The sequence below is a fragment of the Schistocerca americana genome, unplaced genomic scaffold (assembly GCF_021461395.2).
Source record: "Schistocerca americana isolate TAMUIC-IGC-003095 unplaced genomic scaffold, iqSchAmer2.1 HiC_scaffold_917, whole genome shotgun sequence".
Lineage (NCBI taxonomy): Eukaryota > Metazoa > Arthropoda > Insecta > Orthoptera > Acrididae > Schistocerca > Schistocerca americana.
This window is the reverse complement of record NW_025726694.1, coordinates 1-19,726: the sequence shown is the minus strand read 5'-3', so window position 1 is coordinate 19,726 and position 19,726 is coordinate 1. Positions and strand designations below refer to the sequence as shown.

The following is a 19,726-nucleotide window of genomic DNA, read 5'->3' as shown; positions in this document are numbered from 1 at the left end:
TTCACCCCTGCAAACCAACCAACCATCGCGTCCGTGCACATGAGAGTAGCAAAGAACGGAGAACAGCGCAGCTTGGTTGTGCTTGGGGGCGTAGCTCAGTTGGTAGAGCGTTCGCTTTGCATGTGAAAGGTCCCGGGTTCAAGCCCCGGCGCCTCCATGTTTTGTGGTCAGTGCGTGGTAAGTGTTGGTCGCGGCGAGCCTAAAGGCACGCAAGATGTTGCAAAGCCAGCGTCACAGACTCGTATACTGACGTAAGGAGAGCAAGACGTAAATGTGAGGACCGGCTGTTGTCGAGGTGTCATCGAGTGCAAATCTGCCTTAGGTATAACGGCCTAACCTCAATGAAGTCTAGAGAGTGGACAACACGTTCGTCTACCTCAGAGCGTTGGCCGAACGCTATTTTCGACGTCGTGCGTGCCACTTTGATTTTGGCCAACTACGATTCGATACAGAATGCAGGAAACCTGAAAGACACCCTCACGGACACATTGAGAGTAGTGTTTGTCAGCGGAATAATGGGAGTGCAAGGGTCTGTGTCATTGATATGGCTGTATGTAGCGCAGTTCGTCAGCAGGGGGCGTAGCTCAGATGGTAGAGCGCTCGCTTAGCATGCGAGAGGTACTGGGATCGATACCCAGCGCCTCCAGAATTTTTAACACACCAACATGCGCACACTGCCATGCAAGTGGAATATATCACAGCCAGAAAATGTGTCAAGGCAGATACGAGCCAACGATTAGCAGCCACAATTGGCAAGCGTGCTGTAATGCGCACGGAGCACCCTCCTCCCACCACTACACTTAATTTAGAAACAGTACAAGTGTTCCCATAAGATTCTCAAACCTATGTCGCAAAGATCAGCCTTGCGCCGAATTCACAAAAATCCCACTGCACATTCCATTTCTTGACGTGCAGTCGGCTGCTACTGGTGTTGCTAGTTGTGACTGCTGATGACAGATGCCGTAGCAATCAATTCATGGAGTGAGTTGTATGTTTTGCGATACTCTGTCTCTGACAAGCAAGCAGAGGTGACATAGGCGCGAACACAGGAAGCTTGCAGCCCCTCGCTGCCTGCAGACACCGAACAGCCACACTAGGAGGGCGGCCTAAGTCGTCGGCGAAATGTGCTCATTCGCTTGTGTGCGACGTCAAGCTCTAAATAAGGCTGTCACTAGCGTGAGCGTTGCGTGAGCGTCGTGTAAAGTCGGAAAAGTCGTCTGCGTGGGTGAGTGCCATGTTTGGGGAGCGTTTCGTAGTTTGCGCAGTGCAATGGAGACGCGGAAAGTTGTTGTGGCCCAGTCTTTTGCAGTTGGACGACAAGAGTGGTACACAGTAGTAAAGTGCGAGGCAGTGAGTTGGCATGAACAGTCGAGTGCACAATGGGTCTTCAGATGTGCTTGTTACCTCAGGTGCTGTGTGATTGTCGACATGGAGTGAAAACGGAGCAACTTGTGACTGTCCCTTCAATTTAAGACGTTAAAAACGGACGGAATTTGCAGTCGTAATACCAGAGCATCGAAACTACTTGGAACTCTTGCGTATGTGAACGTGTCCGCGCCTTTGTACTCTGGTCCCTTCACCCCTGCAAACCAACCAACCATCGCGTCCGTGCACATGAGAGTAGCAAAGAACGGAGAACAGCGCAGCTTGGTTGTGCTTGGGGGCGTAGCTCAGTTGGTAGAGCGTTCGCTTTGCATGTGAAAGGTCCCGGGTTCAAGCCCCGGCGCCTCCATGTTTTGTGGTCAGTGCGTGGTAAGTGTTGGTCGCGGCGAGCCTAAAGGCACGCAAGATGTTGCAAAGCCAGCGTCACAGACTCGTATACTGACGTAAGGAGAGCAAGACGTAAATGTGAGGACCGGCTGTTGTCGAGGTGTCATCGAGTGCAAATCTGCCTTAGGTATAACGGCCTAACCTCAATGAAGTCTAGAGAGTGGACAACACGTTCGTCTACCTCAGAGCGTTGGCCGAACGCTATTTTCGACGTCGTGCGTGCCACTTTGATTTTGGCCAACTACGATTCGATACAGAATGCAGGAAACCTGAAAGACACCCTCACGGACACATTGAGAGTAGTGTTTGTCAGCGGAATAATGGGAGTGCAAGGGTCTGTGTCATTGATATGGCTGTATGTAGCGCAGTTCGTCAGCAGGGGGCGTAGCTCAGATGGTAGAGCGCTCGCTTAGCATGCGAGAGGTACTGGGATCGATACCCAGCGCCTCCAGAATTTTTAACACACCAACATGCGCACACTGCCATGCAAGTGGAATATATCACAGCCAGAAAATGTGTCAAGGCAGATACGAGCCAACGATTAGCAGCCACAATTGGCAAGCGTGCTGTAATGCGCACGGAGCACCCTCCTCCCACCACTACACTTAATTTAGAAACAGTACAAGTGTTCCCATAAGATTCTCAAACCTATGTCGCAAAGATCAGCCTTGCGCCGAATTCACAAAAATCCCACTGCACATTCCATTTCTTGACGTGCAGTCGGCTGCTACTGGTGTTGCTAGTTGTGACTGCTGATGACAGATGCCGTAGCAATCAATTCATGGAGTGAGTTGTATGTTTTGCGATACTCTGTCTCTGACAAGCAAGCAGAGGTGACATAGGCGCGAACACAGGAAGCTTGCAGCCCCTCGCTGCCTGCAGACACCGAACAGCCACACTAGGAGGGCGGCCTAAGTCGTCGGCGAAATGTGCTCATTCGCTTGTGTGCGACGTCAAGCTCTAAATAAGGCTGTCACTAGCGTGAGCGTTGCGTGAGCGTCGTGTAAAGTCGGAAAAGTCGTCTGCGTGGGTGAGTGCCATGTTTGGGGAGCGTTTCGTAGTTTGCGCAGTGCAATGGAGACGCGGAAAGTTGTTGTGGCCCAGTCTTTTGCAGTTGGACGACAAGAGTGGTACACAGTAGTAAAGTGCGAGGCAGTGAGTTGGCATGAACAGTCGAGTGCACAATGGGTCTTCAGATGTGCTTGTTACCTCAGGTGCTGTGTGATTGTCGACATGGAGTGAAAACGGAGCAACTTGTGACTGTCCCTTCAATTTAAGACGTTAAAAACGGACGGAATTTGCAGTCGTAATACCAGAGCATCGAAACTACTTGGAACTCTTGCGTATGTGAACGTGTCCGCGCCTTTGTACTCTGGTCCCTTCACCCCTGCAAACCAACCAACCATCGCGTCCGTGCACATGAGAGTAGCAAAGAACGGAGAACAGCGCAGCTTGGTTGTGCTTGGGGGCGTAGCTCAGTTGGTAGAGCGTTCGCTTTGCATGTGAAAGGTCCCGGGTTCAAGCCCCGGCGCCTCCATGTTTTGTGGTCAGTGCGTGGTAAGTGTTGGTCGCGGCGAGCCTAAAGGCACGCAAGATGTTGCAAAGCCAGCGTCACAGACTCGTATACTGACGTAAGGAGAGCAAGACGTAAATGTGAGGACCGGCTGTTGTCGAGGTGTCATCGAGTGCAAATCTGCCTTAGGTATAACGGCCTAACCTCAATGAAGTCTAGAGAGTGGACAACACGTTCGTCTACCTCAGAGCGTTGGCCGAACGCTATTTTCGACGTCGTGCGTGCCACTTTGATTTTGGCCAACTACGATTCGATACAGAATGCAGGAAACCTGAAAGACACCCTCACGGACACATTGAGAGTAGTGTTTGTCAGCGGAATAATGGGAGTGCAAGGGTCTGTGTCATTGATATGGCTGTATGTAGCGCAGTTCGTCAGCAGGGGGCGTAGCTCAGATGGTAGAGCGCTCGCTTAGCATGCGAGAGGTACTGGGATCGATACCCAGCGCCTCCAGAATTTTTAACACACCAACATGCGCACACTGCCATGCAAGTGGAATATATCACAGCCAGAAAATGTGTCAAGGCAGATACGAGCCAACGATTAGCAGCCACAATTGGCAAGCGTGCTGTAATGCGCACGGAGCACCCTCCTCCCACCACTACACTTAATTTAGAAACAGTACAAGTGTTCCCATAAGATTCTCAAACCTATGTCGCAAAGATCAGCCTTGCGCCGAATTCACAAAAATCCCACTGCACATTCCATTTCTTGACGTGCAGTCGGCTGCTACTGGTGTTGCTAGTTGTGACTGCTGATGACAGATGCCGTAGCAATCAATTCATGGAGTGAGTTGTATGTTTTGCGATACTCTGTCTCTGACAAGCAAGCAGAGGTGACATAGGCGCGAACACAGGAAGCTTGCAGCCCCTCGCTGCCTGCAGACACCGAACAGCCACACTAGGAGGGCGGCCTAAGTCGTCGGCGAAATGTGCTCATTCGCTTGTGTGCGACGTCAAGCTCTAAATAAGGCTGTCACTAGCGTGAGCGTTGCGTGAGCGTCGTGTAAAGTCGGAAAAGTCGTCTGCGTGGGTGAGTGCCATGTTTGGGGAGCGTTTCGTAGTTTGCGCAGTGCAATGGAGACGCGGAAAGTTGTTGTGGCCCAGTCTTTTGCAGTTGGACGACAAGAGTGGTACACAGTAGTAAAGTGCGAGGCAGTGAGTTGGCATGAACAGTCGAGTGCACAATGGGTCTTCAGATGTGCTTGTTACCTCAGGTGCTGTGTGATTGTCGACATGGAGTGAAAACGGAGCAACTTGTGACTGTCCCTTCAATTTAAGACGTTAAAAACGGACGGAATTTGCAGTCGTAATACCAGAGCATCGAAACTACTTGGAACTCTTGCGTATGTGAACGTGTCCGCGCCTTTGTACTCTGGTCCCTTCACCCCTGCAAACCAACCAACCATCGCGTCCGTGCACATGAGAGTAGCAAAGAACGGAGAACAGCGCAGCTTGGTTGTGCTTGGGGGCGTAGCTCAGTTGGTAGAGCGTTCGCTTTGCATGTGAAAGGTCCCGGGTTCAAGCCCCGGCGCCTCCATGTTTTGTGGTCAGTGCGTGGTAAGTGTTGGTCGCGGCGAGCCTAAAGGCACGCAAGATGTTGCAAAGCCAGCGTCACAGACTCGTATACTGACGTAAGGAGAGCAAGACGTAAATGTGAGGACCGGCTGTTGTCGAGGTGTCATCGAGTGCAAATCTGCCTTAGGTATAACGGCCTAACCTCAATGAAGTCTAGAGAGTGGACAACACGTTCGTCTACCTCAGAGCGTTGGCCGAACGCTATTTTCGACGTCGTGCGTGCCACTTTGATTTTGGCCAACTACGATTCGATACAGAATGCAGGAAACCTGAAAGACACCCTCACGGACACATTGAGAGTAGTGTTTGTCAGCGGAATAATGGGAGTGCAAGGGTCTGTGTCATTGATATGGCTGTATGTAGCGCAGTTCGTCAGCAGGGGGCGTAGCTCAGATGGTAGAGCGCTCGCTTAGCATGCGAGAGGTACTGGGATCGATACCCAGCGCCTCCAGAATTTTTAACACACCAACATGCGCACACTGCCATGCAAGTGGAATATATCACAGCCAGAAAATGTGTCAAGGCAGATACGAGCCAACGATTAGCAGCCACAATTGGCAAGCGTGCTGTAATGCGCACGGAGCACCCTCCTCCCACCACTACACTTAATTTAGAAACAGTACAAGTGTTCCCATAAGATTCTCAAACCTATGTCGCAAAGATCAGCCTTGCGCCGAATTCACAAAAATCCCACTGCACATTCCATTTCTTGACGTGCAGTCGGCTGCTACTGGTGTTGCTAGTTGTGACTGCTGATGACAGATGCCGTAGCAATCAATTCATGGAGTGAGTTGTATGTTTTGCGATACTCTGTCTCTGACAAGCAAGCAGAGGTGACATAGGCGCGAACACAGGAAGCTTGCAGCCCCTCGCTGCCTGCAGACACCGAACAGCCACACTAGGAGGGCGGCCTAAGTCGTCGGCGAAATGTGCTCATTCGCTTGTGTGCGACGTCAAGCTCTAAATAAGGCTGTCACTAGCGTGAGCGTTGCGTGAGCGTCGTGTAAAGTCGTCTGCGTGGGTGAGTGCCATGTTTGGGGAGCGTTTCGTAGTTTGCGCAGTGCAATGGAGACGCGGAAAGTTGTTGTGGCCCAGTCTTTTGCAGTTGGACGACAAGAGTGGTACACAGTAGTAAAGTGCGAGGCAGTGAGTTGGCATGAACAGTCGAGTGCACAATGGGTCTTCAGATGTGCTTGTTACCTCAGGTGCTGTGTGATTGTCGACATGGAGTGAAAACGGAGCAACTTGTGACTGTCCCTTCAATTTAAGACGTTAAAAACGGACGGAATTTGCAGTCGTAATACCAGAGCATCGAAACTACTTGGAACTCTTGCGTATGTGAACGTGTCCGCGCCTTTGTACTCTGGTCCCTTCACCCCTGCAAACCAACCAACCATCGCGTCCGTGCACATGAGAGTAGCAAAGAACGGAGAACAGCGCAGCTTGGTTGTGCTTGGGGGCGTAGCTCAGTTGGTAGAGCGTTCGCTTTGCATGTGAAAGGTCCCGGGTTCAAGCCCCGGCGCCTCCATGTTTTGTGGTCAGTGCGTGGTAAGTGTTGGTCGCGGCGAGCCTAAAGGCACGCAAGATGTTGCAAAGCCAGCGTCACAGACTCGTATACTGACGTAAGGAGAGCAAGACGTAAATGTGAGGACCGGCTGTTGTCGAGGTGTCATCGAGTGCAAATCTGCCTTAGGTATAACGGCCTAACCTCAATGAAGTCTAGAGAGTGGACAACACGTTCGTCTACCTCAGAGCGTTGGCCGAACGCTATTTTCGACGTCGTGCGTGCCACTTTGATTTTGGCCAACTACGATTCGATACAGAATGCAGGAAACCTGAAAGACACCCTCACGGACACATTGAGAGTAGTGTTTGTCAGCGGAATAATGGGAGTGCAAGGGTCTGTGTCATTGATATGGCTGTATGTAGCGCAGTTCGTCAGCAGGGGGCGTAGCTCAGATGGTAGAGCGCTCGCTTAGCATGCGAGAGGTACTGGGATCGATACCCAGCGCCTCCAGAATTTTTAACACACCAACATGCGCACACTGCCATGCAAGTGGAATATATCACAGCCAGAAAATGTGTCAAGGCAGATACGAGCCAACGATTAGCAGCCACAATTGGCAAGCGTGCTGTAATGCGCACGGAGCACCCTCCTCCCACCACTACACTTAATTTAGAAACAGTACAAGTGTTCCCATAAGATTCTCAAACCTATGTCGCAAAGATCAGCCTTGCGCCGAATTCACAAAAATCCCACTGCACATTCCATTTCTTGACGTGCAGTCGGCTGCTACTGGTGTTGCTAGTTGTGACTGCTGATGACAGATGCCGTAGCAATCAATTCATGGAGTGAGTTGTATGTTTTGCGATACTCTGTCTCTGACAAGCAAGCAGAGGTGACATAGGCGCGAACACAGGAAGCTTGCAGCCCCTCGCTGCCTGCAGACACCGAACAGCCACACTAGGAGGGCGGCCTAAGTCGTCGGCGAAATGTGCTCATTCGCTTGTGTGCGACGTCAAGCTCTAAATAAGGCTGTCACTAGCGTGAGCGTTGCGTGAGCGTCGTGTAAAGTCGGAAAAGTCGTCTGCGTGGGTGAGTGCCATGTTTGGGGAGCGTTTCGTAGTTTGCGCAGTGCAATGGAGACGCGGAAAGTTGTTGTGGCCCAGTCTTTTGCAGTTGGACGACAAGAGTGGTACACAGTAGTAAAGTGCGAGGCAGTGAGTTGGCATGAACAGTCGAGTGCACAATGGGTCTTCAGATGTGCTTGTTACCTCAGGTGCTGTGTGATTGTCGACATGGAGTGAAAACGGAGCAACTTGTGACTGTCCCTTCAATTTAAGACGTTAAAAACGGACGGAATTTGCAGTCGTAATACCAGAGCATCGAAACTACTTGGAACTCTTGCGTATGTGAACGTGTCCGCGCCTTTGTACTCTGTTCCCTTCACCCCTGCAAACCAACCAACCATCGCGTCCGTGCACATGAGAGTAGCAAAGAACGGAGAACAGCGCAGCTTGGTTGTGCTTGGGGGCGTAGCTCAGTTGGTAGAGCGTTCGCTTTGCATGTGAAAGGTCCCGGGTTCAAGCCCCGGCGCCTCCATGTTTTGTGGTCAGTGCGTGGTAAGTGTTGGTCGCGGCGAGCCTAAAGGCACGCAAGATGTTGCAAAGCCAGCGTCACAGACTCGTATACTGACGTAAGGAGAGCAAGACGTAAATGTGAGGACCGGCTGTTGTCGAGGTGTCATCGAGTGCAAATCTGCCTTAGGTATAACGGCCTAACCTCAATGAAGTCTAGAGAGTGGACAACACGTTCGTCTACCTCAGAGCGTTGGCCGAACGCTATTTTCGACGTCGTGCGTGCCACTTTGATTTTGGCCAACTACGATTCGATACAGAATGCAGGAAACCTGAAAGACACCCTCACGGACACATTGAGAGTAGTGTTTGTCAGCGGAATAATGGGAGTGCAAGGGTCTGTGTCATTGATATGGCTGTATGTAGCGCAGTTCGTCAGCAGGGGGCGTAGCTCAGATGGTAGAGCGCTCGCTTAGCATGCGAGAGGTACTGGGATCGATACCCAGCGCCTCCAGAATTTTTAACACACCAACATGCGCACACTGCCATGCAAGTGGAATATATCACAGCCAGAAAATGTGTCAAGGCAGATACGAGCCAACGATTAGCAGCCACAATTGGCAAGCGTGCTGTAATGCGCACGGAGCACCCTCCTCCCACCACTACACTTAATTTAGAAACAGTACAAGTGTTCCCATAAGATTCTCAAACCTATGTCGCAAAGATCAGCCTTGCGCCGAATTCACAAAAATCCCACTGCACATTCCATTTCTTGACGTGCAGTCGGCTGCTACTGGTGTTGCTAGTTGTGACTGCTGATGACAGATGCCGTAGCAATCAATTCATGGAGTGAGTTGTATGTTTTGCGATACTCTGTCTCTGACAAGCAAGCAGAGGTGACATAGGCGCGAACACAGGAAGCTTGCAGCCCCTCGCTGCCTGCAGACACCGAACAGCCACACTAGGAGGGCGGCCTAAGTCGTCGGCGAAATGTGCTCATTCGCTTGTGTGCGACGTCAAGCTCTAAATAAGGCTGTCACTAGCGTGAGCGTTGCGTGAGCGTCGTGTAAAGTCGGAAAAGTCGTCTGCGTGGGTGAGTGCCATGTTTGGGGAGCGTTTCGTAGTTTGCGCAGTGCAATGGAGACGCGGAAAGTTGTTGTGGCCCAGTCTTTTGCAGTTGGACGACAAGAGTGGTACACAGTAGTAAAGTGCGAGGCAGTGAGTTGGCATGAACAGTCGAGTGCACAATGGGTCTTCAGATGTGCTTGTTACCTCAGGTGCTGTGTGATTGTCGACATGGAGTGAAAACGGAGCAACTTGTGACTGTCCCTTCAATTTAAGACGTTAAAAACGGACGGAATTTGCAGTCGTAATACCAGAGCATCGAAACTACTTGGAACTCTTGCGTATGTGAACGTGTCCGCGCCTTTGTACTCTGGTCCCTTCACCCCTGCAAACCAACCAACCATCGCGTCCGTGCACATGAGAGTAGCAAAGAACGGAGAACAGCGCAGCTTGGTTGTGCTTGGGGGCGTAGCTCAGTTGGTAGAGCGTTCGCTTTGCATGTGAAAGGTCCCGGGTTCAAGCCCCGGCGCCTCCATGTTTTGTGGTCAGTGCGTGGTAAGTGTTGGTCGCGGCGAGCCTAAAGGCACGCAAGATGTTGCAAAGCCAGCGTCACAGACTCGTATACTGACGTAAGGAGAGCAAGACGTAAATGTGAGGACCGGCTGTTGTCGAGGTGTCATCGAGTGCAAATCTGCCTTAGGTATAACGGCCTAACCTCAATGAAGTCTAGAGAGTGGACAACACGTTCGTCTACCTCAGAGCGTTGGCCGAACGCTATTTTCGACGTCGTGCGTGCCACTTTGATTTTGGCCAACTACGATTCGATACAGAATGCAGGAAACCTGAAAGACACCCTCACGGACACATTGAGAGTAGTGTTTGTCAGCGGAATAATGGGAGTGCAAGGGTCTGTGTCATTGATATGGCTGTATGTAGCGCAGTTCGTCAGCAGGGGGCGTAGCTCAGATGGTAGAGCGCTCGCTTAGCATGCGAGAGGTACTGGGATCGATACCCAGCGCCTCCAGAATTTTTAACACACCAACATGCGCACACTGCCATGCAAGTGGAATATATCACAGCCAGAAAATGTGTCAAGGCAGATACGAGCCAACGATTAGCAGCCACAATTGGCAAGCGTGCTGTAATGCGCACGGAGCACCCTCCTCCCACCACTACACTTAATTTAGAAACAGTACAAGTGTTCCCATAAGATTCTCAAACCTATGTCGCAAAGATCAGCCTTGCGCCGAATTCACAAAAATCCCACTGCACATTCCATTTCTTGACGTGCAGTCGGCTGCTACTGGTGTTGCTAGTTGTGACTGCTGATGACAGATGCCGTAGCAATCAATTCATGGAGTGAGTTGTATGTTTTGCGATACTCTGTCTCTGACAAGCAAGCAGAGGTGACATAGGCGCGAACACAGGAAGCTTGCAGCCCCTCGCTGCCTGCAGACACCGAACAGCCACACTAGGAGGGCGGCCTAAGTCGTCGGCGAAATGTGCTCATTCGCTTGTGTGCGACGTCAAGCTCTAAATAAGGCTGTCACTAGCGTGAGCGTTGCGTGAGCGTCGTGTAAAGTCGGAAAAGTCGTCTGCGTGGGTGAGTGCCATGTTTGGGGAGCGTTTCGTAGTTTGCGCAGTGCAATGGAGACGCGGAAAGTTGTTGTGGCCCAGTCTTTTGCAGTTGGACGACAAGAGTGGTACACAGTAGTAAAGTGCGAGGCAGTGAGTTGGCATGAACAGTCGAGTGCACAATGGGTCTTCAGATGTGCTTGTTACCTCAGGTGCTGTGTGATTGTCGACATGGAGTGAAAACGGAGCAACTTGTGACTGTCCCTTCAATTTAAGACGTTAAAAACGGACGGAATTTGCAGTCGTAATACCAGAGCATCGAAACTACTTGGAACTCTTGCGTATGTGAACGTGTCCGCGCCTTTGTACTCTGGTCCCTTCACCCCTGCAAACCAACCAACCATCGCGTCCGTGCACATGAGAGTAGCAAAGAACGGAGAACAGCGCAGCTTGGTTGTGCTTGGGGGCGTAGCTCAGTTGGTAGAGCGTTCGCTTTGCATGTGAAAGGTCCCGGGTTCAAGCCCCGGCGCCTCCATGTTTTGTGGTCAGTGCGTGGTAAGTGTTGGTCGCGGCGAGCCTAAAGGCACGCAAGATGTTGCAAAGCCAGCGTCACAGACTCGTATACTGACGTAAGGAGAGCAAGACGTAAATGTGAGGACCGGCTGTTGTCGAGGTGTCATCGAGTGCAAATCTGCCTTAGGTATAACGGCCTAACCTCAATGAAGTCTAGAGAGTGGACAACACGTTCGTCTACCTCAGAGCGTTGGCCGAACGCTATTTTCGACGTCGTGCGTGCCACTTTGATTTTGGCCAACTACGATTCGATACAGAATGCAGGAAACCTGAAAGACACCCTCACGGACACATTGAGAGTAGTGTTTGTCAGCGGAATAATGGGAGTGCAAGGGTCTGTGTCATTGATATGGCTGTATGTAGCGCAGTTCGTCAGCAGGGGGCGTAGCTCAGATGGTAGAGCGCTCGCTTAGCATGCGAGAGGTACTGGGATCGATACCCAGCGCCTCCAGAATTTTTAACACACCAACATGCGCACACTGCCATGCAAGTGGAATATATCACAGCCAGAAAATGTGTCAAGGCAGATACGAGCCAACGATTAGCAGCCACAATTGGCAAGCGTGCTGTAATGCGCACGGAGCACCCTCCTCCCACCACTACACTTAATTTAGAAACAGTACAAGTGTTCCCATAAGATTCTCAAACCTATGTCGCAAAGATCAGCCTTGCGCCGAATTCACAAAAATCCCACTGCACATTCCATTTCTTGACGTGCAGTCGGCTGCTACTGGTGTTGCTAGTTGTGACTGCTGATGACAGATGCCGTAGCAATCAATTCATGGAGTGAGTTGTATGTTTTGCGATACTCTGTCTCTGACAAGCAAGCAGAGGTGACATAGGCGCGAACACAGGAAGCTTGCAGCCCCTCGCTGCCTGCAGACACCGAACAGCCACACTAGGAGGGCGGCCTAAGTCGTCGGCGAAATGTGCTCATTCGCTTGTGTGCGACGTCAAGCTCTAAATAAGGCTGTCACTAGCGTGAGCGTTGCGTGAGCGTCGTGTAAAGTCGGAAAAGTCGTCTGCGTGGGTGAGTGCCATGTTTGGGGAGCGTTTCGTAGTTTGCGCAGTGCAATGGAGACGCGGAAAGTTGTTGTGGCCCAGTCTTTTGCAGTTGGACGACAAGAGTGGTACACAGTAGTAAAGTGCGAGGCAGTGAGTTGGCATGAACAGTCGAGTGCACAATGGGTCTTCAGATGTGCTTGTTACCTCAGGTGCTGTGTGATTGTCGACATGGAGTGAAAACGGAGCAACTTGTGACTGTCCCTTCAATTTAAGACGTTAAAAACGGACGGAATTTGCAGTCGTAATACCAGAGCATCGAAACTACTTGGAACTCTTGCGTATGTGAACGTGTCCGCGCCTTTGTACTCTGGTCCCTTCACCCCTGCAAACCAACCAACCATCGCGTCCGTGCACATGAGAGTAGCAAAGAACGGAGAACAGCGCAGCTTGGTTGTGCTTGGGGGCGTAGCTCAGTTGGTAGAGCGTTCGCTTTGCATGTGAAAGGTCCCGGGTTCAAGCCCCGGCGCCTCCATGTTTTGTGGTCAGTGCGTGGTAAGTGTTGGTCGCGGCGAGCCTAAAGGCACGCAAGATGTTGCAAAGCCAGCGTCACAGACTCGTATACTGACGTAAGGAGAGCAAGACGTAAATGTGAGGACCGGCTGTTGTCGAGGTGTCATCGAGTGCAAATCTGCCTTAGGTATAACGGCCTAACCTCAATGAAGTCTAGAGAGTGGACAACACGTTCGTCTACCTCAGAGCGTTGGCCGAACGCTATTTTCGACGTCGTGCGTGCCACTTTGATTTTGGCCAACTACGATTCGATACAGAATGCAGGAAACCTGAAAGACACCCTCACGGACACATTGAGAGTAGTGTTTGTCAGCGGAATAATGGGAGTGCAAGGGTCTGTGTCATTGATATGGCTGTATGTAGCGCAGTTCGTCAGCAGGGGGCGTAGCTCAGATGGTAGAGCGCTCGCTTAGCATGCGAGAGGTACTGGGATCGATACCCAGCGCCTCCAGAATTTTTAACACACCAACATGCGCACACTGCCATGCAAGTGGAATATATCACAGCCAGAAAATGTGTCAAGGCAGATACGAGCCAACGATTAGCAGCCACAATTGGCAAGCGTGCTGTAATGCGCACGGAGCACCCTCCTCCCACCACTACACTTAATTTAGAAACAGTACAAGTGTTCCCATAAGATTCTCAAACCTATGTCGCAAAGATCAGCCTTGCGCCGAATTCACAAAAATCCCACTGCACATTCCATTTCTTGACGTGCAGTCGGCTGCTACTGGTGTTGCTAGTTGTGACTGCTGATGACAGATGCCGTAGCAATCAATTCATGGAGTGAGTTGTATGTTTTGCGATACTCTGTCTCTGACAAGCAAGCAGAGGTGACATAGGCGCGAACACAGGAAGCTTGCAGCCCCTCGCTGCCTGCAGACACCGAACAGCCACACTAGGAGGGCGGCCTAAGTCGTCGGCGAAATGTGCTCATTCGCTTGTGTGCGACGTCAAGCTCTAAATAAGGCTGTCACTAGCGTGAGCGTTGCGTGAGCGTCGTGTAAAGTCGGAAAAGTCGTCTGCGTGGGTGAGTGCCATGTTTGGGGAGCGTTTCGTAGTTTGCGCAGTGCAATGGAGACGCGGAAGTTGTTGTGGCCCAGTCTTTTGCAGTTGGACGACAAGAGTGGTACACAGTAGTAAAGTGCGAGGCAGTGAGTTGGCATGAACAGTCGAGTGCACAATGGGTCTTCAGATGTGCTTGTTACCTCAGGTGCTGTGTGATTGTCGACATGGAGTGAAAACGGAGCAACTTGTGACTGTCCCTTCAATTAAGACGTTAAAAACGGACGGAATTTGCAGTCGTAATACCAGAGCATCGAAACTACTTGGAACTCTTGCGTATGTGAACGTGTCCGCGCCTTTGTACTCTGGTCCCTTCACCCCTGCAAACCAACCAACCATCGCGTCCGTGCACATGAGAGTAGCAAAGAACGGAGAACAGCGCAGCTTGGTTGTGCTTGGGGGCGTAGCTCAGTTGGTAGAGCGTTCGCTTTGCATGTGAAAGGTCCCGGGTTCAAGCCCCGGCGCCTCCATGTTTTGTGGTCAGTGCGTGGTAAGTGTTGGTCGCGGCGAGCCTAAAGGCACGCAAGATGTTGCAAAGCCAGCGTCACAGACTCGTATACTGACGTAAGGAGAGCAAGACGTAAATGTGAGGACCGGCTGTTGTCGAGGTGTCATCGAGTGCAAATCTGCCTTAGGTATAACGGCCTAACCTCAATGAAGTCTAGAGAGTGGACAACACGTTCGTCTACCTCAGAGCGTTGGCCGAACGCTATTTTCGACGTCGTGCGTGCCACTTTGATTTTGGCCAACTACGATTCGATACAGAATGCAGGAAACCTGAAAGACACCCTCACGGACACATTGAGAGTAGTGTTTGTCAGCGGAATAATGGGAGTGCAAGGGTCTGTGTCATTGATATGGCTGTATGTAGCGCAGTTCGTCAGCAGGGGGCGTAGCTCAGATGGGTAGAGCGCTCGCTTAGCATGCGAGAGGTACTGGGATCGATACCCAGCGCCTCCAGAATTTTTAACACACCAACATGCGCACACTGCCATGCAAGTGGAATATATCACAGCCAGAAAATGTGTCAAGGCAGATACGAGCCAACGATTAGCAGCCACAATTGGCAAGCGTGCTGTAATGCGCACGGAGCACCCTCCTCCCACCACTACACTTAATTTAGAAACAGTACAAGTGTTCCCATAAGATTCTCAAACCTATGTCGCAAAGATCAGCCTTGCGCCGAATTCACAAAAATCCCACTGCACATTCCATTTCTTGACGTGCAGTCGGCTGCTACTGGTGTTGCTAGTTGTGACTGCTGATGACAGATGCCGTAGCAATCAATTCATGGAGTGAGTTGTATGTTTTTGCGATACTCTGTCTCTGACAAGCAAGCAGAGGTGACATAGGCGCGAACACAGGAAGCTTGCAGCCCCTCGCTGCCTGCAGACACCGAACAGCCACACTAGGAGGGCGGCCTAAGTCGTCGGCGAAATGTGCTCATTCGCTTGTGTGCGACGTCAAGCTCTAAATAAGGCTGTCACTAGCGTGAGCGTTGCGTGAGCGTCGTGTAAAGTCGGAAAAGTCGTCTGCGTGGGTGAGTGCCATGTTTGGGGAGCGTTTCGTAGTTTGCGCAGTGCAATGGAGACGCGGAAAGTTGTTGTGGCCCAGTCTTTTGCAGTTGGACGACAAGAGTGGTACACAGTAGTAAAGTGCGAGGCAGTGAGTTGGCATGAACAGTCGAGTGCACAATGGGTCTTCAGATGTGCTTGTTACCTCAGGTGCTGTGTGATTGTCGACATGGAGTGAAAACGGAGCAACTTGTGACTGTCCCTTCAATTTAAGACGTTAAAAACGGACGGAATTTGCAGTCGTAATACCAGAGCATCGAAACTACTTGGAACTCTTGCGTATGTGAACGTGTCCGCGCCTTTGTACTCTGGTCCCTTCACCCCTGCAAACCAACCAACCATCGCGTCCGTGCACATGAGAGTAGCAAAGAACGGAGAACAGCGCAGCTTGGTTGTGCTTGGGGGCGTAGCTCAGTTGGTAGAGCGTTCGCTTTGCATGTGAAAGGTCCCGGGTTCAAGCCCCGGCGCCTCCATGTTTTGTGGTCAGTGCGTGGTAAGTGTTGGTCGCGGCGAGCCTAAAGGCACGCAAGATGTTGCAAAGCCAGCGTCACAGACTCGTATACTGACGTAAGGAGAGCAAGACGTAAATGTGAGGACCGGCTGTTGTCGAGGTGTCATCGAGTGCAAATCTGCCTTAGGTATAACGGCCTAACCTCAATGAAGTCTAGAGAGTGGACAACACGTTCGTCTACCTCAGAGCGTTGGCCGAACGCTATTTTCGACGTCGTGCGTGCCACTTTGATTTTGGCCAACTACGATTCGATACAGAATGCAGGAAACCTGAAAGACACCCTCACGGACACATTGAGAGTAGTGTTTGTCAGCGGAATAATGGGAGTGCAAGGGTCTGTGTCATTGATATGGCTGTATGTAGCGCAGTTCGTCAGCAGGGGGCGTAGCTCAGATGGTAGAGCGCTCGCTTAGCATGCGAGAGGTACTGGGATCGATACCCAGCGCCTCCAGAATTTTTAACACACCAACATGCGCACACTGCCATGCAAGTGGAATATATCACAGCCAGAAAATGTGTCAAGGCAGATACGAGCCAACGATTAGCAGCCACAATTGGCAAGCGTGCTGTAATGCGCACGGAGCACCCTCCTCCCACCACTACACTTAATTTAGAAACAGTACAAGTGTTCCATAAGATTCTCAAACCTATGTCGCAAAGATCAGCCTTGCGCCGAATTCACAAAATCCCCACTGCACATTCCATTTCTTGACGTGCAGTCGGCTGCTACTGGTGTTGCTAGTTGTGACTGCTGATGACAGATGCCGTAGCAATCAATTCATGGAGTGAGTTGTATGTTTTGCGATACTCTGTCTCTGACAAGCAAGCAGAGGTGACATAGGCGCGAACACAGGAAGCTTGCAGCCCCTCGCTGCCTGCAGACACCGAACAGCCACACTAGGAGGGCGGCCTAAGTCGTCGGCGAAATGTGCTCATTCGCTTGTGTGCGACGTCAAGCTCTAAATAAGGCTGTCACTAGCGTGAGCGTTGCGTGAGCGTCGTGTAAAGTCGTCTGCGTGGGTGAGTGCCATGTTTGGGGAGCGTTTCGTAGTTTGCGCAGTGCAATGGAGACGCGGAAAGTTTGTTGTGGCCCAGTCTTTTGCAGTTGGACGACAAGAGTGGTACACAGTAGTAAAGTGCGAGGCAGTGAGTTGGCATGAACAGTCGAGTGCACAATGGGTCTTCAGATGTGCTTGTTACCTCAGGTGCTGTGTGATTGTCGACATGGCAGTGAAAACGGAGCAACTTGTGACTGTCCCTTCAATTTAAGACGTTAAAAACGGACGGAATTTGCAGTCGTAATACCAGAGCATCGAAACTACTTGGAACTCTTGCGTATGTGAACGTGGTCCGCGCCTTTGTACTCTGGTCCCTTCACCCCTGCAAACCAACCAACCATCGCGTCCGTGCACATGAGAGTAGCAAAGAACGGAGAACAGCGCAGCTTGGTTGTGCTTGGGGGCGTAGCTCAGTTGGTAGAGCGTTCGCTTTGCATGTGAAAGGTCCCGGGTTCAAGCCCCGGCGCCTCCATGTTTTGTGGTCAGTGCGTGGTAAGTGTTGGTCGCGGCGAGCCTAAAGGCACGCAAGATGTTGCAAAGCCAGCGTCACAGACTCGTATACTGACGTAAGGAGAGCAAGACGTAAATGTGAGGACCGGCTGTTGTCGAGGTGTCATCGAGTGCAAATCTGCCTTAGGTATAACGGCCTAACCTCAATGAAGTCTAGAGAGTGGACAACACGTTCGTCTACCTCAGAGCGTTGGCCGAACGCTATTTTCGACGTCGTGCGTGCCACTTTGATTTTGGCCAACTACGATTCGATACAGAATGCAGGAAACCTGAAAGACACCCTCACGGACACATTGAGAGTAGTGTTTGTCAGCGGAATAATGGGAGTGCAAGGGTCTGTGTCATTGATATGGCTGTATGTAGCGCAGTTCGTCAGCAGGGGCGTAGCTCAGATGGTAGAGCGCTCGCTTAGCATGCGAGAGGTACTGGGATCGATACCCAGCGCCTCCAGAATTTTTAACACACCAACATGCGCACACTGCCATGCAAGTGGAATATATCACAGCCAGAAAATGTGTCAAGGCAGATACGAGCCAACGATTAGCAGCCACAATTGGCAAGCGTGCTGTAATGCGCACGGAGCACCCTCCTCCCACCACTACACTTAATTTAGAAACAGTACAAGTGTTCCCATAAGATTCTCAAACCTATGTCGCAAAGATCAGCCTTGCGCCGAATTCACAAAAATCCCACTGCACATTCCATTTCTTGACGTGCAGTCGGCTGCTACTGGTGTTGCTAGTTGTGACTGCTGATGACAGATGCCGTAGCAATCAATCATGGAGTGAGTTGTATGTTTTGCGATACTCTGTCTCTGACAAGCAAGCAGAGGTGACATAGGCGCGAACACAGGAAGCTTGCAGCCCCTCGCTGCCTGCAGACACCGAACAGCCACACTAGGAGGGCGGCCTAAGTCGTCGGCGAAATGTGCTCATTCGCTTGTGTGCGACGTCAAGCTCTAAATAAGGCTGTCACTAGCGTGAGCGTTGCGTGAGCGTCGTGTAAAGTCGGAAAAGTCGTCTGCGTGGGTGAGTGCCATGTTTGGGGAGCGTTTCGTAGTTTGCGCAGTGCAATGGAGACGCGGAAAGTTGTTGTGGCCCAGTCTTTTGCAGTTGGACGACAAGAGTGGTACACAGTAGTAAAGTGCGAGGCAGTGAGTTGGCATGAACAGTCGAGTGCACAATGGTCTTCAGATGTGCTTGTTACCTCAGGTGCTGTGTGATTGTCGACATGGAGTGAAAACGGAGCAACTTGTGACTGTCCCTTCAATTTAAGACGTTAAAAACGGACGGAATTTGCAGTCGTAATACCAGAGCATCGAAACTACTTGGAACTCTTGCGTATGTGAACGTGTCCGCGCCTTTGTACTCTGGTCCCTTCACCCCTGCAAACCAACCAACCATCGCGTCCGTGCACATGAGAGTAGCAAAGAACGGAGAACAGCGCAGCTTGGTTGTGCTTGGGGGCGTAGCTCAGTTGTAGAGCGTTCGCTTTGCATGTGAAAGGTCCCGGGTTCAAGCCCCGGCGCCTCCATGTTTTGTGGTCAGTGCGTGGTAAGTGTTGGTCGCGGCGAGCCTAAAGGCACGCAAGATGTTGCAAAGCCAGCGTCACAGACTCGTATACTGACGTAAGGAGAGCAAGACGTAAATGTGAGGACCGGCTGTTGTCGAGGTGTCATCGAGTGCAAATCTGCCTTAGGTATAACGGCCTAACCTCAATGAAGTCTAGAGAGTGGACAACACGTTCGTCTACCTCAGAGCGTTGGCCGAACGCTATTTTCGACGTCGTGCGTGCCACTTTGATTTTGGCCAACTACGATTCGATACAGAATGCAGGAAACCTGAAAGACACCCTCACGGGACACATTGAGAGTAGTGTTTGTCAGCGGAATAATGGGAGTGCAAGGGTCTGTGGTCATTGATATGGCTGTATGTAGCGCAGTTCGTCAGCAGGGGGCGTAGCTCAGATGGTAGAGCGCTCGCTTAGCATGCGAGAGGTACTGGGATCGATACCCAGCGCCTCCAGAATTTTTAACACACCAACATGCGCACACTGCCATGCAAGTGGAATATATCACAGCCAGAAAATGTGTCAAGGCAGATACGAGCCAACGATTAGCAGCCACAATTGGCAAGCGTGCTGTAATGCGCACGGAGCACCCTCCTCCCACCACTACACTTAATTTAGAAACAGTACAAGTGTTCCCATAAGATTCTCAAACC

General features: G+C 51.2%; 26 non-coding genes across 26 annotated transcripts; all 26 read left to right on the top strand.

The window, feature by feature from the left end:
* The first annotated feature begins 84 nt into the window (after nucleotides 1-84).
* Trnaa-ugc lies at nucleotides 85-157 on the top strand. Its single transcript has one exon. It is a non-coding gene; the product is annotated as a tRNA-Ala (tRNA).
* Nucleotides 158-573: 416 nt separating this feature from the next.
* On the top strand, nucleotides 574-646 carry Trnaa-agc. The gene has a single exon. It is a non-coding gene; the product is annotated as a tRNA-Ala (tRNA).
* Nucleotides 647-1,659: 1,013 nt separating this feature from the next.
* Trnaa-ugc lies at nucleotides 1,660-1,732 on the top strand. Its single transcript has one exon. It is a non-coding gene; the product is annotated as a tRNA-Ala (tRNA).
* A 416-nt stretch (nucleotides 1,733-2,148) lies between these two features.
* Trnaa-agc lies at nucleotides 2,149-2,221 on the top strand. The gene has a single exon. It is a non-coding gene; the product is annotated as a tRNA-Ala (tRNA).
* Nucleotides 2,222-3,234: 1,013 nt separating this feature from the next.
* Nucleotides 3,235-3,307, top strand: Trnaa-ugc. The gene has a single exon. It is a non-coding gene; the product is annotated as a tRNA-Ala (tRNA).
* A 416-nt stretch (nucleotides 3,308-3,723) lies between these two features.
* Trnaa-agc lies at nucleotides 3,724-3,796 on the top strand. Its single transcript has one exon. It is a non-coding gene; the product is annotated as a tRNA-Ala (tRNA).
* Nucleotides 3,797-4,809: 1,013 nt separating this feature from the next.
* On the top strand, nucleotides 4,810-4,882 carry Trnaa-ugc. Its single transcript has one exon. It is a non-coding gene; the product is annotated as a tRNA-Ala (tRNA).
* Nucleotides 4,883-5,298: 416 nt separating this feature from the next.
* On the top strand, nucleotides 5,299-5,371 carry Trnaa-agc. Its single transcript has one exon. It is a non-coding gene; the product is annotated as a tRNA-Ala (tRNA).
* A 1,004-nt stretch (nucleotides 5,372-6,375) lies between these two features.
* Nucleotides 6,376-6,448, top strand: Trnaa-ugc. Its single transcript has one exon. It is a non-coding gene; the product is annotated as a tRNA-Ala (tRNA).
* Nucleotides 6,449-6,864: 416 nt separating this feature from the next.
* Trnaa-agc lies at nucleotides 6,865-6,937 on the top strand. Its single transcript has one exon. It is a non-coding gene; the product is annotated as a tRNA-Ala (tRNA).
* Nucleotides 6,938-7,950: 1,013 nt separating this feature from the next.
* Trnaa-ugc lies at nucleotides 7,951-8,023 on the top strand. Its single transcript has one exon. It is a non-coding gene; the product is annotated as a tRNA-Ala (tRNA).
* Nucleotides 8,024-8,439: 416 nt separating this feature from the next.
* Trnaa-agc lies at nucleotides 8,440-8,512 on the top strand. The gene has a single exon. It is a non-coding gene; the product is annotated as a tRNA-Ala (tRNA).
* A 1,013-nt stretch (nucleotides 8,513-9,525) lies between these two features.
* On the top strand, nucleotides 9,526-9,598 carry Trnaa-ugc. The gene has a single exon. It is a non-coding gene; the product is annotated as a tRNA-Ala (tRNA).
* Nucleotides 9,599-10,014: 416 nt separating this feature from the next.
* Trnaa-agc lies at nucleotides 10,015-10,087 on the top strand. Its single transcript has one exon. It is a non-coding gene; the product is annotated as a tRNA-Ala (tRNA).
* Nucleotides 10,088-11,100: 1,013 nt separating this feature from the next.
* Trnaa-ugc lies at nucleotides 11,101-11,173 on the top strand. Its single transcript has one exon. It is a non-coding gene; the product is annotated as a tRNA-Ala (tRNA).
* Nucleotides 11,174-11,589: 416 nt separating this feature from the next.
* Trnaa-agc lies at nucleotides 11,590-11,662 on the top strand. The gene has a single exon. It is a non-coding gene; the product is annotated as a tRNA-Ala (tRNA).
* A 1,013-nt stretch (nucleotides 11,663-12,675) lies between these two features.
* Nucleotides 12,676-12,748, top strand: Trnaa-ugc. The gene has a single exon. It is a non-coding gene; the product is annotated as a tRNA-Ala (tRNA).
* Nucleotides 12,749-13,164: 416 nt separating this feature from the next.
* Trnaa-agc lies at nucleotides 13,165-13,237 on the top strand. The gene has a single exon. It is a non-coding gene; the product is annotated as a tRNA-Ala (tRNA).
* A 1,011-nt stretch (nucleotides 13,238-14,248) lies between these two features.
* Nucleotides 14,249-14,321, top strand: Trnaa-ugc. Its single transcript has one exon. It is a non-coding gene; the product is annotated as a tRNA-Ala (tRNA).
* A 416-nt stretch (nucleotides 14,322-14,737) lies between these two features.
* On the top strand, nucleotides 14,738-14,811 carry Trnaa-agc. Its single transcript has one exon. It is a non-coding gene; the product is annotated as a tRNA-Ala (tRNA).
* A 1,014-nt stretch (nucleotides 14,812-15,825) lies between these two features.
* Trnaa-ugc lies at nucleotides 15,826-15,898 on the top strand. Its single transcript has one exon. It is a non-coding gene; the product is annotated as a tRNA-Ala (tRNA).
* Nucleotides 15,899-16,314: 416 nt separating this feature from the next.
* Nucleotides 16,315-16,387, top strand: Trnaa-agc. Its single transcript has one exon. It is a non-coding gene; the product is annotated as a tRNA-Ala (tRNA).
* A 1,006-nt stretch (nucleotides 16,388-17,393) lies between these two features.
* Trnaa-ugc lies at nucleotides 17,394-17,466 on the top strand. The gene has a single exon. It is a non-coding gene; the product is annotated as a tRNA-Ala (tRNA).
* Nucleotides 17,467-17,881: 415 nt separating this feature from the next.
* On the top strand, nucleotides 17,882-17,954 carry Trnaa-agc. The gene has a single exon. It is a non-coding gene; the product is annotated as a tRNA-Ala (tRNA).
* Nucleotides 17,955-18,965: 1,011 nt separating this feature from the next.
* On the top strand, nucleotides 18,966-19,037 carry Trnaa-ugc. The gene has a single exon. It is a non-coding gene; the product is annotated as a tRNA-Ala (tRNA).
* Nucleotides 19,038-19,455: 418 nt separating this feature from the next.
* Nucleotides 19,456-19,528, top strand: Trnaa-agc. Its single transcript has one exon. It is a non-coding gene; the product is annotated as a tRNA-Ala (tRNA).
* The last annotated feature ends 198 nt before the right edge of the window (nucleotides 19,529-19,726 follow it).